This window comes from Dipodomys merriami, unplaced genomic scaffold (assembly GCF_024711535.1).
Source record: "Dipodomys merriami isolate MVZ:Mamm:240054 unplaced genomic scaffold, mDipMer1.0.p SCAF_16, whole genome shotgun sequence".
Lineage (NCBI taxonomy): Eukaryota > Metazoa > Chordata > Mammalia > Rodentia > Heteromyidae > Dipodomys > Dipodomys merriami.
Window position 1 is genome coordinate 8,265,228 of NW_027202937.1, and position 18,866 is coordinate 8,284,093.

Genomic DNA, 18,866 nt, shown 5'->3' on the forward strand with positions numbered 1-18,866 from the left:
AGCACTACTTCTGGTTTTCTGGTAGTTAGAGATGAGTCTCCCAGACTTTCCTGTTCAGGCTAGCTTTGAACCGTGATCCTCAGATCTCAGCCTCCAGAGTAGCTAGGATTACAAGCATCAGCCACTGGTGCCTGGAACAAGCTCCCCCACTTTTTTTTTTCTCCAATCCTGGGGCTTGAACTCAGGGCCTGGGCACTATCCCTGAGCTGCTTTTTTGCTCAAGGCTAGCACTCTACCACTTGAGCCACAGTGCCACTTCTGGCCTTTTCTGTTTATATGGTGCCAAGGAATTGAACCCAGTTCCAGCACTCTACCACTAAGCCACATTCCCAGCCCAAGCCTGTTTTTAAGAACAGGTTAGCAGGGCTGGGAAGGTGGCTCAGTGGTAGAGCGCTTGCCTTGCATGCCTGAGGCCCTGGGTTCGATTCCTCAGCACCACATAAGCAAAAAGAAAAAAAAAAGCCGGAAGTGGGGCTATGGCTCAAGTGTTAGAGTGCTAGCCTTGAGCTGAAGAGCTGAGTGACAGTGCCCAGGCCCAGAGTTCAGGCCCCACGACCGGACAAAAAAAAAAAAAAAAAAAGAACAGGTTAGCAATTAGACCTTGTTGTGGAGAAAAAGTATTTGTCAGTACAGAGAAGCCATAGCTCTCCCTGAAGTCCAATTATTTTGACTCATTCCCCAGAGAGAAGTATGATGATGATAAGAAAGCAGAGCTGCGAAAAACAAAACAGAGATGGGAAGGAGAAACTGGGGGGAAAAAGGAAGGGATGACATTATCCAAAAGAGAAACTTACACCTGAATTGCAAAATGGTAAACCCGTTATATACCTTAATAATACCAATAGGGCTGAGAATGTGGCTTAGTGGTAGAGTGCTTGCCTAGCATGCATGAAGCCCTGGGTTTGATTCGTCAGCACCACATAAACAAAAAAAGCTGGAAGTGGTGCTATGGCTCAAGTGGTAGGGCGCTAGCCTTGAGCACAGAAAGGCTTAGGGACAGAGCCCAGGCCCTGAGTTCAAGCCTGAGACTGGCAAAAAATAATAATAAGAATAACAAAATTATAAAAAAAAAAACAAAACAGCAAGGCGCCGGTGGCTCACGCCTGTAATCCTAGCTACTCAAGAGGCTGAGATCTGAGGATTACGGTTCAAAGCCAGCTCTGGCAGGAAAGTCCGAGAAACTCTTATCTCCAATAAGCCACTAGAAAACTGGAAGTGGCGCTGTGGCTCAAGTGGTAGAGTGCTCGCCTCGAGCTAAAGAGCTGAGGGATAGCACCCAAGTCCAGAGTTCAAGCCCCACGACCAACCAAAAAAAATTATAAAAAACAAAACAAAAATAAAGACAGATGCAGAGTATCATGGGAGAGAGTCATCTGAAGGCTACATCTCATGTGTTAGACTGGCACTGCCCAACAGATAGAGTATTTGTCTTGCAAGAATGAGGCCCCAAGTTCAATCCTCAGTGCCACAGGAAAGAGAGAGAGAGAACAGAGAGAGCTGGGCCTGGTTTTGATTACTTTAGACTGGCATGAATGTCCACTGTGAGTGCTCAGTCCACTTAGGCCTGGCTGGTAGAATACATGACACTGAGTTGCAGAAAGTCACTCTCCCTGTGTCTTACCACCACAGAAGTTTCTAGAAATTAAGTACAACCCAGGGAGAACTCTGGGGGTGTAGAATGACCTAGCACATCTAATTGTAATCTATGATAATTACTGCTCTGGCAAGACCCAGGCAACAATGCACACAGGCCTTAAGGGACAGGGAAGTGCTCTCAGAGCAGAGTCCTGAAGGGTGAATTAAAGATAACTAGATGTTTGTAAAGGTTGAAAGAAAAATCTAGTCCCTGAGTTGGCAATTACCTGATGAGCCATTTTAAACCATCTGCGAAATACTTTCAGGAGGAAGGCTAAGAAACAGTACTTTAAGGAGAAGGGTTGGTGACCATACATACTCAGATGGGCCAAGCACAGTAAGAGCCAGACACGTCCATTGGATTTAGATACTCAAGAGGAGGACACTGGCATTGACCTTGTGAAGAACAATTAAAGCAGAATGTGGAAGAAAGCAAAGTGCAGGTGGTGGGAGGTATGGCAGGTAGTAAGTGCAGAAACCCTTTCTTGAGACTGAGCTGTGAAGACCAAAGGCAGTAATAGGAACTGGGCGTGAGTCAGAAATAGTGTGTGTGTGTGTGTGTGTGTGTGTGTGTGTGTGTGTGTATGCACGCTACTTCTGGGGCTTTGTGTGTGTGTGTGTGTGTGTGTGTGTGTGTGTGTGTGTGTATGCACGCTACTTCTGGGGCTTTGTGCTCCTCTTAGTTTTTTCTCCCAAGACTGATATTCTACCATTTGAGCCACACGTCCATTTCCGGCTTTTCATGGGTTATTAATTGGAGGTAAGAGTCTCTCAGATTATCTTCCGGGGCTGGCTTTGTTTTTTTTTTTTTTTTGCCAGTCCTGTGCTTGAACTTAGGGCCTGAGCACTGTCCTTGAGCTTCTTTTGCTCAAGGCTAGCACTCTACCACTTGACCCACAGCGCCACTTCTGGCTTTTTCTGAGTAGCTATTGAAAATAAGAATAATTTTTTCTGGCCGGGCACTGGTGGCTCACGCCTGTAATCCTAGCTACTCAGGAGGCTGAGATCTGAGGATCACGGTTCACAGCCAGCCTGGGCAGGAGAGACCGTGAGACTCCTATCTCCAATAAACCACCAGAAAACCAGAAGTGGTGCTGTAGCTCAAGTGGTAGAGCGCTTGCCTTGAACTGAAGAGCTGAGGGACAGCACCCAGGCCCAGAGTTCAAGCCCCATGACCGACCAAAAAAAAAAAATAAAGAATAATCTTTTCTGTCTAGGCTGGCTTCAAACCTCGATCCTCAGATCTCAGCCTCTTGAGTAGCTAGGATTATGGGGCAAGCCTGAGCCACCAGCACCAGCTTCCTATATTCTTTCTTTCCTTTTTTTTTTTGACAGGAAAAACAATTAGAAAATATAATTATTATAATAGATTTTGTAAAAATATATTTTATTTTTAATTCTTTATTGAGATTAAGTAAATACATAAATTTCACAATATTGTGGCGTAGTGATACTTAGCTGAAGTCACCAACACATTTTAACATTCACAATGCAAATTGTCATTGTCTTGAGCTACGAAGCTTATGAACTCCACAGACTTTTAACAATAAACCTATTTCTTCCAAAGACTGGTGATTTGTACCTTTCTTTCCTTTTGCTTTGTAAACAGATTTTAATTGCCAATCAATCAGTCAAACCAATCAATCAGAGAAACAACTAGTCCAACAATGAGCCAAGGACAGGGTTTCCCTTCAGGGTACTTAACCTTTCTCGAAAGCGTCTTAAACGATCACATCTTACCCCCTGAGGTGAATGGATGACCAGGTGACCCAAAGCTGCTCCTGAGGGCTGGGAGATCAGCATCTTCTCATCCTCAGCTAGATCAAAGTTGTTCCTTTTTACTTTGACTGTACAGGTTTACTGTGATCAGGGCTGAGTCGAACCTCTGTGAAGAGCAGCTGCTGGTGGGACAGTGATCTCCAGTTAGAGTCTGGGAGAAGGTGAGGGCTTTCAAAAGCTTTGCCTGCGCTGGTCACTGGTGGCTCACACCTGTAATCTTAACTACTTAGGAGGAAGAAAGTCCATGAGACTCTTAACTCCATTTAACCATTATAAAACCAGAAGTGAAAGCCAGGCACTGGTGGCTCACGCCTGTAACCCTAGCTACTCAGGAGGCTGAGATCTGAGGATCACGGTTCAAAGCCAGCCCACACAGGAAAGTCTGTGAGACTTATCTCCAATAAATCACCAGACATCCGGAAGTGGCGCTGTGGCTTAACTGGTAGAGCGCTCGCCTTGAGCTGAAGAGCGCTAGGACAGCTCCCAAGCCCAGAGTTCAAGCCCCTTGACCAACAAAAAAAAAGCAAATAAACCAGAAGTAAAGCTGTAGCTCAACGTGATAGAGTGCTAGCCTTGAGCAAAAAAGCTCAGGGAGGGCTGGGAATGTGGCTTGGAGGTAGACTGCTCGCCTAGCATGCATGAAGCGCTGGGTTCAATTCCTCAGTACCACATAAACAGAAAAGGCCAGAAGTGGTACTGTGGCTCAAGTGGTACAGCGCTAGCCTTGAGCACAGAGAGGTTCAAGGACAGTGCCCAGGCCCTGAGTTTAAGCCCCAAGACAGACAAAAATAAATAAATAAAAAAAGCTTTGCTTGTATTCTTAGCCACTCAGGATGTGATCTGAGGATCTCAGTTCGAAGCCAGCCTGGGTAGGAAAGTTTGTCAGACTCATATCTCCCAATGTATCTACCAGCCTAAGTGGTAGAATACTAGCCTTGAGTGAAGAACGGTGTCCAGGCCCTTAGTTCAAGCCCCAGTACCAACACACACACACACACACACCACACACACACACACACACACACACACACACACACACACACACACACACACACACACACACACACACACACACACACACACACACACACACACACACACACACACACACCTTACTACTTAATGAACAAAAGGGGGGAAAAGAAAGGATACACTGGATTGTTCAGCTTTCAATAGTGGGGGGCAGAAAATGCTAAGGTGCTCCCCTACCCCTCCGCTTCCCTTTTCCTCCTCTCCTTTCCTCCCACACCAGGAGGAGGAAATCACCAGAGACAATCAGCTCCCTACAATAGAGGGCAACAATGGGGCAGAACTGCAGGACAATGGCATTCACTGGGAAAGAATCCCCTTTGGGTTAAATTCAGGTTGCTTTCAAAAAAGAATGAGGCAGTTCTATTTGTTCTGACTTGGGAGGCTTTCCAAGATGTATTTTTCAGCAAACAAAAAACAAAAAAAATACAGTATGTTGTTTTAGACACTTTTTTTTTTTTAAGACTATGGAAGGATGTAGTGTTTTGTTTTTCAGTGCTGGGATTTTAGCTCAGGGCATTGTGCCTATTTTGCTCCTTTGGCTAACATTCTATTCCAGGAGGCAAATCTCCAGTACTGCTGCTTTTTGCTGTTTTTTCTTTTTTTTTTTTTTTAATGGAGTATCCGGGATTTTTCTGCCTGGCTTCTAACTCTCCTACCCCCATACCTGCATCTCTCTCTGTATCCTTACCGGGCCTGGGGCTGGCCTTGAACCCAGGGCCTGGGTACTGTCCCTGACCTTCTTTTTCTTTCTTTCTCTCTTATTTACTTATTTTTGGTTGGTTGTGGGGCTTGAACTCTGGGCCTGGGTGCTGTTCCTCAGCTCTTCAGCTCAAGGCTAGCACTCTACCACTTGGGCCACAGCACTACTTCGGTTTTCTGGTGGTTCACTGGAGATAAGAGTCTCATGGACTTTCTTGCCCAGGCTGGCTTTGAACAGTGATCCTCAGATCTCAGCCTCCTGAGTAGCTAAGATTACAGGCGTGAGCCATCGGTGCCCAGCTGGAGCTTCTTTTTCTTTTGCTCAAGGCTAGAGCTCTACCAACTTGATTCACTGTGCCACTTCTGCCTTTTTCTGTGTATTTGCTACTGAGGAATTGAACCCAGGGCTTCATACATGCTAGGCAACTACACAACCACTAAGCCACATTCCCAGCCCCTGGCTTCTAACTTTGATAGCTGGGATATCAGCCTCCTGTGTAGCTAGGATTCCAGGGATGAACCACCTGCACAGGACTAGAAGCATATGTTTATGCAAATACATATGTTTGTGTATGGAAAGATGCACAGAAAACCTGTCACAGGAGTGGTGCAGAGCTGAGTGCCAGGAAGGGGGATGGGGACCAAAGTGCAGGCTTTTTCCTTGCTCACTCTTTTGTATTTTGTACCATCTGTAAATACTACATCTATTTAATAAATAAACATATGGAAAAACATCTTTTTTTAAAAGGCTTAAGCGAAACATTTTGCAAAGTTCATTTGATGGCAAACAGCCACTCCCTAATTTGCTTTGAAAATGTTATTTGTGTACTGGATTTTCTTAAAGCACGAGATACTGGCATCTGCCAGCCACACCCAGGAGTGCTTAAATTTAAGGTCACTGACAAAACCAGCCAAGCAAGTCTGACTTTCAAAAAACAGAAAACAAAACCCCAAGCGTTGCCCAAAGAGGGGGAGCAGGTGGCAGGGCAGCAGGGTGGCAGGGGCTCTGCCTCCCAGCAAAAAGATGTTGTGGATGTTGGCACAGAGACTTTTATAAATCAGAAAACTGGAGTTCCGGGGCTGGGAAGGTGGCTCAGTGGTAGAGCGTTTGCCTTGCATGCCTGAGGCCCTGGGTTCGATTCCTCAGCACCACATACGCAAAAAAAAAAAAAAAGAAGAAGAAAAAAAAGAAGAAAACTGGAGTTCCAAGACGAATGCTGCCTGTAAAAGAGATTGTGCCATTTTGTGAAAAAGCAGAAGTGGGGCTGTGGCTCAAGTGGTAGAGCACTAGCTTTAAGCACAGAGACGGTGGGACTGTCGGACAGTGCCTAGGATCAGAAAAAAAAAAGTCTAGTTTATTTGGCTAGGGGTATGGCTTAGTGGTAGATAGAACTGGTTCCTCAGTACCATATAAACAGAAAAAGCGAGAAATGCCACTGTGGTTCAAGTGGTAGAGTACTAGCTAGCCTTGAGCAAAAGGAAGCTCAGGGACAGTGTCCAGGCCCTGAGTTCAAGCCCCAGGACTGGCAAAAGAAAAGAAGAGAAAAAACCAAAACAAAACAAAAATGGGTGCTAGTGACTCAGGGTTGTAATCCTAGCTACTACTCAAGAGGCCGAGATCTGAGGATATGATTATAAGCCAGCCTGGAAAAAGTTCATAAAACTCTTATTCCAATTAAGGACCAAAAAACTAGAAGTGGAGGTGTGGCTCAAGTGGTAGAAAAAAAAAGCTAGCACCCAGTCCTGGAGTTCAAGCATACACACACCAAAAGGAAAAAAAAAAAGCTGAGTAAGAGCTTGAGACCCTGAGTTCAAATCACAATGCAGTACAAAATATAAGAAGTAAATGTATGCAACTTTCTTTACTTAATCCAGTGTTTACTTAATATGTGGCTGTGGAACACTTTGAGGGGTGGGTGTGTGTGTGTGTGTGTGTGTGTGTGTGTGTGTGTGTGTGTGTGTGTGTGTGTGTGTGTGTGTGTGTGTGTGTGTGTGTGTGTGTGTGTACAATTGTTTCTCTTTGGAACAAATAGGATCCAAATACCTAATTTTCAGCCAATTTACCAGTTGGCAGTTCTAGGGAATTTTGCAAATAAGGGAAGATTTTACATGGTCCTGAGGGAGCCCGGAGTTTGTGAGTCAGAAGTTCTCCACCCTTTGTTCTGAAAGAAAATCTTTCAAAGCCAGAGCCTTAGGAACTCCCTGATGAGCTCATTGCACAACTCCTCCCTTTCCTTTCTGCCTTTCAGATTTTTTTTTTTTTTTTTCAGTCATGGAGCTTGAACTCTGGGCCTGGACCCTTTCCTTATGCTCTTCAGCTCAAGGCAAACGCTCTACCACTTGAGCCACAGCATAACTTCCGGTTCCCTAGTGGTTTTTTGGAGATAAGAGTCTCATGGACTTTCCTGCCCTGGCTGGCTTTGAACCAGGATCCTCAGATCTCAGCCTCCTGAGTAGCTAGGATTACAGGTGTGAGCCACCGGTGCCCGGCTATGCCTTTCAGATTTATCTTTGCTTTAGGGAACTCCTTTTCATTACTCCTTCTGTTCAGAAATTAGGAGTTCTTTTTCTCCCTTCCTTCCATGAGTTCTTCATGGCTACAGAGGCTCTTATATTTTATTTCTATACACACAGGTCAGAACAGCTGACATGTCACTTGGATTGTAGCCAGTCTTGGACTTGTCATCTTTCACAGCTTTGGGGACTTTTTCTTCTTTTATTTCTGGTCTTGGGGCTTGAATTCTGGGCCTGAGCACTGTCCCTGGGGCCCCTTTTGCTTAAAGCTAGTGCTCTACCATTTAAGCCACAGCTCCACTTCTGGCTTTTTTCTGTGATTAACTGGAGATAAGTCTCATGGACTTTTCTGCCTCGGCTGGCTTTGAACTGATATCCAGCAGATCTCAGCCTTCTTAATAGCTAGGATTACAGGCATGAGCCTGACTTTTTTTTTTTTTTCCTCGGGTTCAGTCGTGGGGCCTGAACTCTGGGCCTGGGCGCTGTCCCTCAGCTCTTCAGCTCAAGGCTAGCACTCTACCACTTGAGCCACAGCGTCACTTCAAGCTTTTTTTCTTTTTGCTTATGTGGTGCTGAGGAATTGAACCCAGGGCCTCATGCATGCAAGGCAAGCGCTCTACCACTGAGCCACCTTCCCAGCCCACTTTTTTTTTTTTTTCCGGCTGTGGGGCTTGAACTCTGGGCCTGAGCGCTGTCCCTCAGCTCTTCAGCTCAAGGCGAGTGCTCTACCACTTGAGCTACTGCGCCACTTCCGGTTTTCTGGTGGTTTATTGGAGATAGGAGTCTCACAGTCTCTCCTGCCCAGGCTGGCTTTGAACCGAGATTCTCAGATCTCAGCCTCCAGAGTAGCTAGGATTACAGGTGTGAGCCACCAGCGCCCGGCCCACTTTTTTTTTTTTTTTAATTACTATTTTTCCAAGAAAATCTGACTCATCACAAGACAAAAAGCCACTTGAAAAACCTTACTTTATTATTATTTTTATGTTTTGTACTAGTATTGGGACTTAAACTCAGGGCCAAGGAACTTTCTTTTAGCCTTTTTTGCTCAAGGCTAATGCTCTACCACTTGATCCACAGCTCTACTTCCAGCTTTTCTGGAGGTTAATTGGAGATAAGAGTCTTATGGACTTTCCTGCCAGCATTGGTTTTGAATAATGATCCTCAGATCTCAGCCTCTAGTGAGCCCTCGGTGCCTCACAGAGACCTTGATAAGCAAGATCTGATGTTTCTCCAGAAAGAATTCTACCTCAGGGCCGGGAATGTGGCTTAGTGGTAGAATGTTTGCCTAGCATGTATGAAGCTCTGGGTTCGATTCCTCAGTACCACATACACAAAAAAATCTGGAAATGGTGCTGTGGCTCAAGCGGTAGAGTGCTATCCTTGAACACATGGACAGTGAGTGCCCAGGCCCTGAGTTCAAGCCCCACAACCAGCACCACCACCAACAACAACAAAAAGAAAGTAGTTTAGCCTACTGCCAGGGCCTATCAAGGAAGTTAAGACCTGGAGAATTGCAGTTGGATGTCAGCCCAGGCAGAAAAGTCCCCAAGACTCCATCTCCAATGAACTAGCAAAATGCAGGGCTGGAAGTGTGATTCAAGTAGCAAAGTGCCAACCTAGAAAGCAAATTGAGCAAGTATAAGGTACTGAGCTCAAACCCCAGTGTTTCCAGACACTAGTGGCTCACACCTGTAATCCTACCTACTCAGGAGTATGAGATCTGAGGATCATGGTTCAAAGCCAGCCTAGGCAGAAAAGTCTGTGAGACTGTTATCTTCAATTAACCTCTCAAACAACAATAACAACAACAACAACAAACAGAAGTGGTGCTGTGGCTCAAGATGGTAGAGTGGTAGTTTTGAGTGCAAAAGCTCAGGTACAGCTATAAAAAAACTTAGTGCGTATGTTATGAGGACAGGGACCAGGGTGAGGCAAACAAAGGTCATAAAACTTTTTTTTTTTTTTTTGCCAGTCCTAGGACTTGAACTCAGGGCCTAGGCATTGTCCCTGAGACTCTTTACAGTCAAAGCTAGTGCTCTACCACTTGAGTCACAATATCACATCCAGTTTTTGAGTAGTTAATTGGATGTAAGAATCTCAGGGTACTTTTCTTTTTTTTTTTTTTTCTTTTCTTTTTTTTTTTTGCCAGTCATGGTACCTGAACTCCGGGCCTGGGCACTGTCCCTCAGCTCTTCAGCTCAAGGCTAGTGCTCTACCACTTGAGCCACAGCACCACTTCCAGCTTTTTCTGCTTATATGGTGCTGATGAATCGAACCCAGGGCCTCATGCATGCAAGGCAAGCACTCTACCACTGAGCCACCTTCCCAGTCCCTCACGGTACTTTTCTGCCTGAGTTCCCTTATGAACCACAATCCTCAAACTCATCTTCCTGAGTCGCTAGGATTGCAGGCGTGAGTCTCCAGTGCCCGACTATAGAATGTTTAATGTAAGGTGTGGAGGCCCTCATTCTGCGGGTTGTGCAAGTGCATGGGTGACACCTGATGATGAGCGCTTCCTAAAATATGTGCCCTACATATTTCATTCACTTTTGTCATTATATCTTTGGCTTGAGAGAGACCTGGGGCTATTGAATCATGGGCACTTTCTCCTGTTCCTCTTCTTCCTTTATTTTTTATTTTTATTTTTTGGGAGTCCTGAGGCTTAAACTCTGGGCCTGGGTGCTGTCCTTTTGCTTAAGGCTAGCACTCTACCACTTCAGCCACTGTGCTACTTCTGGCTTTTCTGTGATTATTTATTTATTTATTTATTTTGGTTGGTCGTGGGGCTTGAACTCTGGGCTTGGGTGCTGGAATTGAACCCAGGGCCTCATGCATGCAAGGCAAGCACTCTACCACTGAGCCACCTTCCCAGCCCCCCAAGTAAGATTCTAATCTCCAAGTTGAGCTGTGGCTCAAGTGGTCTCTACCACAGAGTCTAAGCCCTAGTACAGTACCAAGAAAGGAAAGGAAAGGAAGGAAAGAAGGAAGGAAGGAGGGAGAGAGAAAGGAAGAAGGAAGGAAGGAAGGAAGGAGGGAAGGAACAAAGGAGAAAGGAAAGAAGCAAGGAAGGAAGGAAGAAAGAAAGGGAGGAAGATAGGAGAAAGGAAGGAAGGAGAAAGGAAGGAAGCAGGAAGGAAGGAGGAAAGAAAGGAAGGAAGGGAGGGAGGAAGGGAGGGAGAAAGAGGAGGAAGAAGACTGGATTTACAGTCAGGAAACAAGGTTCCCTGCTTGGCTTTGGGGCTCCAAGCTGTGAGAATCCAAGCTTGTCACTTAGCATTTCTGAGTGCTCGTTTATCTATAAAACCTCATCTGATATGATTTGCCAAAGTCCTGTGAAGATCAACTGATTAAATAGTGCAAGTGGTTTGTAAACTGTAAAGTACTATGCAAACATCTAAGACTGTTATTAAATGACTGTGGAGGGAGATTTTAAGAGGAGGCTTTGGGGGGCCACTGGCTCTGGGTAGAGAGAATGAAGCTGAAGTCATTTTTTTCTTCCTTTCCTTCCTTCCTTTTTTCTTCCTTTCCATTCTTCCTTTCCTTCCTTACTTTTTTTTTTTTTTTTTTTTTGGTCTGGTTGTGGGGCCTGAACTCTGGGCCTGGGCACTGTCCCTCAGCTCTTCAGCTCAAGGCTAGCGCTCTACCACTTGAGTCACAGCACCACTTCCAGCTTTCTTCTTATGTGGTGCTGAGGAATCAAACCCAGGGCCTCATGCATGCAAGGCAAGCGCTCTACCACTGAGCCACCTTCCCAGCCCCTCCTTCCTTACTTTTTTTTTGTTGGTCATGGGGCTTGAACTCTGGGCTTGGGTGCTGTCCCTGCGCTCTTCAGCTTAAGGCGAGCACTCTACCGCTTGAGCCACAGCGCCACTTCTGGTTTTCTAGTGGTTTATTGGAGAGAAGAGTCTCACGGACATTCCTGCCCAAGCTGGCTTTGAACCGTGATCCCCAGATCTCAGCCTCCTGAGTAGCTAGGATTACAGGCGTGAGCCACCAGCACCCAGCTCCTTCCTTCCTTTTGTTGTTGTTTGTTATGGGGTTCGAACTCAGGGCCTGAACTCTTTTGCTCAAGGCTAGCACTCTACCACTTTGAGCCACAGTACCACTTCCTGTTTCCTGGTGGCTAATTGAAGAGTCTCAGAGACTTTCTTGCCTGGGCTGGCTTTGAACAGAGATCCTCATATTTCAGCCTTCTGAGTATTAGGACCACAGGTGTACCATGATTCTCAGATCTCAGCCTTCTGAATAGCTAGGATCATAGGTGTGAGCCAGCAGCACCTAGCTGAAGTGGTTTTTCTGTGACACTAGAGAAGAGCAAACTAGGCTTCCATGATGACTCCAGTCAAGGAAAGCTCATCTTTTTCAGACTATGAAGCAAACAAAGCCAGAACTCAGTGCTTAAGGGAGAAAACCAAGTCCCATGATCTCACCTGGGGATAAAGATGTACTAGAACACTTTTCCCGTCACTACATTCTTAGTGAATGAATGGCAAGGAGAACATTCTGGCCTTTTATGTGTCTTTCTGAAGGTGGGCTAAGACTATGTCTTGCATCCTAGAACCTGATATTTTCCACTTGAGGATACTGCTTCACGTTCTGTGTCTAAAGGCTAAGGGCTTTAATGGACTAAGAAATAGGTAATTAGTTGAAAATCAGATTCTGCCAGGAGTGGTGGGCACAGGCCTGAAATCCCAGCTACTCTGAAGTAGAGAGTGAAGAATCTCAATTAAAAGCTAAAAAGTTAGTGGGACCTCCATCTCAAGTAACAAATGAGGTGTTGTGGGTGGTCCCTGTGATCCCAGCCATCGAGGAGGCATAGTTAGGAGGATCAGGGTGCCACGCTGGCACTGAGCAAAATAGAGATCTTAATCAAAACATAACTAACGTGAAAAGGGCTGGGGGAATGGCTAGCAAGTGCAAAGCACTAAGTTCAAACCTCAGTAGTGCAAAAGGTGGAGGGGAAAGGGGAGAGGCAGGTCCTCCAGTGAACGTGGGACATTCTCCCCGGCTGCCAGCTCCCAGATCCGAGAGCTCACCTGATCTCAGGTAAAGCCCGTGAACCCTAACTTTAAGGAAAAGTAGGTGGAGCCAAGAGTTCAGCAGACCTATTGTGCAACCGGTGATTTGAAAATCCAGGGGAGTGGGGGTGGGGGGAAGGGATTACATTTCCTTGAACGACACTGGCACACACCGGCTCCCGAAAGCACGCCAGAGTGGTTAAGGCCAACAGATGTCTGTCATGCAACTTAATTGTATTAGTTTAGTTCATCGTCCTGTGCCAACGTCAATTTCCGGGTTGCGATACCGGGTCTTACGTAAGATGCGGAGGGGAGCTGGGTGTTGGGTGTACGGAACTTCTCAGTACTTATTTTGCCACTTCATGCGAGGCTGTAATTGTTTCAAAGTAAATAAAACAAAACAGCAGGAACTTCCCCAGCCCCGCCGGGTCCAGCTCAGCCCAACCTCCCGACCGCCTCGACCGCACACGTCTAGCCTCACCCTTTGTGCAAACCCGGTGAGGGGAGTGAAGCTGGGCAGGGCGGGGCCACGCACGCGCAGCTCTCGCACGCCCAGCCGCGACTCGCGCATGCGCAAGTCCGGGGCCCGGGCCGCCGCCGCGGCAGCCCCTCTGCACCGCGAGGGGACCAGGGGTGTCTTGGCCCCTCCGCGCCTCCGTCTTTTCCGGCAGTTGGGACGCTTCCTGTTGTCCCCGTTGACAACGGCTCCTCAGGCCCCGACCTCGGAGCCCCCCTCGCACGTCCCCTCGGTCCTCCGGCGGGCCGGCGGCTGCCGCTGGATCTTCGTCCGCCCGCACGTCGAGAGGGCTGCGGGCCGCGCCGCGCCCCGGGCTCGGGTGAGTGCCGCCGCCGCCGCCGCCGCTTCCCGCGGCCCGCGCGCTCGTTCTTGCTCACCTCCTCGCTTTGGTTCTCTGCCTCCGGCTGCCGAGGCTGCTCGTCGCGGGCCCCGGGGCCGCCGTCCCGGCGCTGCCGTCCGTGAGTGCGGCGGGGTGGGCGCGCGGGTGCGGGGCGCCGCTCCCCTCTTCCCTCTCCCCGCCGCCGCCCTCCTAGGTCGCCCCCTTCCCCGGGGTGGGAGCCAATGAAGCCCGCCCCGGGGCGGGGTGCCTCGGAGCCCGCGCCTTCCCCACCGTCCGTTGCAGGACCCCGCGCTTCCCCGAGCCGTCGAGGCACCGGGACACGTAGCGACCACTCCCCGCCGGCGGAGAGGGACAAGTCCGGCCAAGAGTGGGGGAAATCGGAGTCACCCGGCGTGCGGGGCGGCCGCTGGACACACCGGGAAGTGACCCAGACGCGAGGGGGAAGCTTGTCCTTTCGTCCTTTCCTCGCTCACCGCCCACCCCGGCTGTCACTCAGCCAGCCAGTGTGTCTGACGTCCTGAGAACAGGGTCCCCCTCACCCCAAACGGCCCTCCCCGGCGCACATCAAAAAGCAGTGTTATTGTTTTGTTTTGTTCCCGAGTTAACCTTTCTGTAAGCAGGTGCTCCATCACTTGAGCCATTCTGGCAGTTCCCCAGTCAATCTTCTTCTTCTTCTTCTTCTTCTTTTTTTTTTTTTTTCTAAATTCTCTCTTTTTTAGGTACTAAGTATACAGCACCGTCTGTGAATTGGGGGAAAATTATGACAAGTATAGGACAAGGAGTTTGCCCCCCTCCTCTTTCTCCTCTTTCCCGCTCCCCCTCTCCTACTCTATAGGCTTTCTGCCCAGTCTGGCCTTGATCCTCAAGTCGCAGTCTCCTGAGTGCTGAGATTACAGCCTGTACCACTACACCCTGCTCATGGTGTTTGCTTTTCAGTGGCTCACAGTTCAGAAGGAAAGATCAGACATGTGATGGTGTGTGTGTGTGTGTGTGTGTGTGTGTGTGTGTGTGTGTGTGTGTGTGTGTGTGTGTGTGTCCCCGTGTATCCGTGTCCCTATGTCTGTGTCCTTGGTCTTGAACTCAGCGCCTGGCATTCCCCCTGAGTTTGTCTTTTTTTTTTGTTTTCTGCTCAAGGCTAACAATCTACCACTTGAGCTGCAGTTCCACTTTTGGCCTTTTGGTGGTTAATTGGAGAAAAGAGTCTCCTCAAACTTACCTGCCTGGGCTGGCTTTGAACCATGATCCTCAGATCTCATCCTCCTGAGTAGCTAGGATTATAGGTGTGAGCTGCTGGTAACCCAGCAGACGTGTGATTTTATTTTATTTTATTTTTTGTTGGTCATGGGAGCTGAACTCTGGGCCTGGGCATTGTCCCTCAGTTCTTCAGCTCAAGGTGAGCACTCTACCACTTGAGCCACTGCGCCACCTCAGGTTTTCTAGTGGTTTATTGGAGATAAGAGTCTCATGGGGGCTGGGATGTAGCTCAGTGGCAAAGCTCTTGCCTAGCAAGTGCAGCGTCCTGGGTTCGATCCCCAGTACCGAAAAAGACAAAAAAAAAAGGGCTGGGAAGGTGGCTCAGTGGTAGAACGCTTGCCTTGCATGCCTGAGGCCCTGGGTTCGATTCCTCAGCACCACATAAGCAAAAAGAAAAAAGCCGGAAGTGGCGCTGTGGCTCAAGTGGTAGAGCGCTAGCCTTGAGCTGAAGAGCTGAGGGACAGCGCCCAGGCCCAGAGTTCAGGCCCCACGACCGGACCCAAAAAAAAAAAAAAAGACAAAAAAAAAAAAAGAAAGGTTTTCGGGCTGGGAAGGTGGCTCAGTGGTAGAGCGCTTGCCTTGCATGCCTGAGGCCCTGGGTTCGATTCCTCAGCACCACATAAACAGAAAAAGCCGGAAGTGGCGCTGTGGCTCAAGTGGTAGAGCACTAGCCTTGAGCTGAAGAGCTGAGGGATAGTGCCCAGGCCCAGAGTTCAGGCCCCACGACTGGACAAAAAAAAAAAAAAAAAAGAGTCTCATGTACTTTCCTGCCCAGGCTGGCTTTGAACCATGATCTTCAGATCTCAGCCTCCTGAGTAACTAGGATTACAGGGCCTCTTGCATGAGAGGCAAGCACTCTACCACTGAGCCAACTTCCCAGCCCCATGTAATTTTTATTCTTATTATTTTTGTTGGTTGTGGGGCCTGAACTCTGGGCCTGGGTGCTCTCCCTCAGCTTTTCCAGTCAAGGTTAGTACTCTACCATTGAGCCACAGCACTACTTTTGGCTTATACTTGTGATTCTTGAGAAACATTTTTTTTTGGGTCCGGTCATGGGGCCTGAACTCTGGGCCTGGGTGCTATCCCTCAGCTCTTCAGCTCAAGGCTAGCGTGCTACCACTTGAGCCATAGCACCACTTCTGACTTTTTTTTCCTCCTGCTTATGTGGTGCTGAGGAATCGAATCCAGGGCCTCATGCATGCAAGGCAAACGCTGTACCACTGAGCCACCTTCCCAGCCCTCTTGACGAACAATTTCATCTGGACACTTCATGTCCAGATGAGAGGTATGGGTTGTTGGTCACAAAGGAATAAAGTATTGGTGACAGCAAAGTTATTTGTAGAGATAACAGTTCCTTTGTAAACTTAGTGAACCCAGCCTAACTATCTAGACTGAATTAAACTGTGGTTTTCCTTGACCTCCTTTTAAGTTTGAAGTTCTCATCCCTGGCTTTTATTAGGATCATATCCTTTTCTTAATCTATTTAAACTTTGAAGAACTTCTCAACTATCTATTATAATTGCCTAACAGAGTTGAAGGAGAATGAAACAAATTTAACAAGACCTCCAGTGACCTGTGTTGACTTACAGAAAGCATAAGGGAAAGCCCTGTGGTAAAAAGCACTTGGTTGTCCCAGAAAACCTTTGAATTGCTATTAGGCAATGTTAATTGTCTCCTGATTAAAGGTTATTAGAGTTAGACTAAACCTTTTCTCAATGGAGGAAGTAGAGGAGGAGAGGATTTGAAGAAAAGTTAAAAGGAAGGACATCCCTGCTTTACTATTACATTAGATAGATAGATCCTGTAAGATGAGAATCAGTCTGCTGAAGAATTTGTTGACTCTAATATATGAGCATCTTTTTTTTGTTATTGTTGTTGTTGGTTGTGGGGCTTGAACTCTGGGCCTGAGCGCTGTTCCTCAGCTCTTTAGCTCAAGGCTAGTGCTCTACCACTAGAGCTACAGCGCCACTTCAATTTTCTGGTGGTTTATTGGAGATAAGAGTTTCATGGACTTTCCTGCCCAGGCTGGTTTTGAACTGTGGTCCTCAGATCTCAGCCTCTTGAAAAGCTAGAACTACAGGCATGAGCCTCCAGTGCCTGGCTTATATAAGCATCTTTTTTTTTTTTTTGCCCTTGGGGCCTGAATTCTGGGCCTGGGTGCTGTCCCTCAGCTCTTCAGCCCAAGGCTAGCGCTCTACCACTTGAGCCACAGTGCCAATTCCGGCTTTTTCTGCTTATGCGATACTAAGTAATCAAACCCAGGGCCTCATGCATGCAAGACAAGCACTCTACCACTGAGCCACCTTACCAGCTCCTCGGTTGTGGGTCTTTTTTTTGGGGGGGGGGGAATTCAGTCATGGGCTTGAACTCTGGACCTGGGCGCTGTCCCTCAGCTCTTCAGCTCAAGGCGAACACTCTACCACTTGAGCTACAGTGCCACTTCCGGTTTTCTGGTGGTTTATTGGAGATAGGAGACTCACGGTCTCTCCTGCCCGGGCTGGCTTTGAACCATGATCCTCAGATCTCAGCCTCCTGAGTAGCTAGGATTACAGGCGTGAGCCACCAGCGCCCGGCTAAAATTTTTTTTTTCTTTTTTTTTTTGTCGGTCGTGGGGCTTGAACTCTGGGCCTGGGCGTTGTCCCTCAGCTCTTCAACTCAAGGTGAGTGCTCTACCACTTGAGCTACAGCGCCACTTCCCTGTTTATGTGGTGCTGAGGAATTGAACCCAGGGCCTCCCCTAGGCAAGCACTCTACCACTGAGCCACCTTCCAAGCCCCTATGAGCATCTTTGAGTGTATTTGGTACCTGTTGATCTTTTGTTTGAAAATTTTAGGAAGTAATGGCAATCAATCATTTTTTGGGGGCAGGGGGAAATCAGCTTGTGCTTGTTGAGTAAGCATTTGTACTGAGCTATATCCCCAGCTCAAGTTAAAACTTTATTATTTTTTTGCCAGACCGGGAATTTGAATATGGCCTGGGCATTGTTTGTTGTTGTTCTCCTTTTTTTTTGGTTGGTCATGGGGCTTGAACCTGGGCACTATTTCTGAGCTTCTTTTGCTCAAGGCTGGTACTCTATCACTTGAGCCAGAGAGCCACTTCCAGCTTTTTCTGCTTATATGTGGTGCTGAGGAATCGAACCCAGGGCCTCATGTGTGCAAGGCAAGCACTCTACCACGGAGCCACCTTCCCAGCCCCATATCTCAGCCTTTTGAGTGGCTAGGATTACAGGTGTGAGCCACTGGCAACAGCTACAACTGAAAATCTTAACTTGTTGAATTTAAGACTAATTGTTCGTTATATTGAAGGTATTGTTTGCTTCATATTTAAGTACTCTCATATTTTTCTGTTAATAGTTTCAGTTGTTAAAAGGTAACTGCATATATATGAAGATCATCCAGAAATCTTCAGACAGGGGAAGAGTACCCAGCTCTCACTTAGACTTCTTTTTTTTTTATGTATGGTTTTAAGTTTTTCTTCACCAAACACACTTAGGGTACATGTGGTTTTCATTGTGGGTGGAGGGGGTACAGGCTGACAAATAAGGAACCACACCCAAGCTTCAAAAACCATTGTTGTTTTTTTTTTTTTTTTGGTGAGACAAGGTATTGCTATGTAGTCCAAAGCTAGAGATACTCTGCTTAAACCAGAAGTTTTAAAAAATTGCTCTTTTATTCTGAAGCATTTGAGCTTGCTTTGATAGTAGGAGCTTCACCATTAATTTATGGTAAGGTAGCTCTGAATACAATGTCTTGAATTTGTGTCTTTGAATTTGAATCTGAATGCTTGATAATTGAAGTATAGCCATGACTTTGAATCTCTGCTCTCAGAGTATTATTCATTATATGACTTTATTTTTTTATTTTTATTTTTTATTTTTTGGGGTCCGGTCGTGGGGCCTGAACTCTGGGCCTGGGCGCTGTCAGCTTTTCAGCTCAAGGCTAGCGCTCTACCACTTGAGCCACAGTGCCACTTCCAGCTTTTTTCTTTTTGCTTATGTGGTGCTGAGGAATCGAACCCAGGGCCTCAGGCATGCAAGGCAAGCACTCTACAACTGAGCCACCTTCCCAGCCCAATATAT

The 18,866-nt window shown here is 47.2% G+C and overlaps 1 protein-coding gene across 2 annotated transcripts in view; it reads left to right on the forward strand.

Moving 5' to 3' along the window:
• The first annotated feature begins 13,292 nt into the window (after positions 1 to 13,292).
• Positions 13,293 to 18,866, forward strand: part of Stk38 (serine/threonine kinase 38) — a 44,887-nt gene continuing 39,313 nt past the window's right edge. For both annotated transcript variants that reach the window (XM_070023877.1, XM_070023878.1), the window contains exon 1: positions 13,293 to 13,513. The gene's annotated coding sequence lies outside the window, so the exon portion shown is untranslated. The remainder of the gene's footprint in view (positions 13,514 to 18,866) is intronic.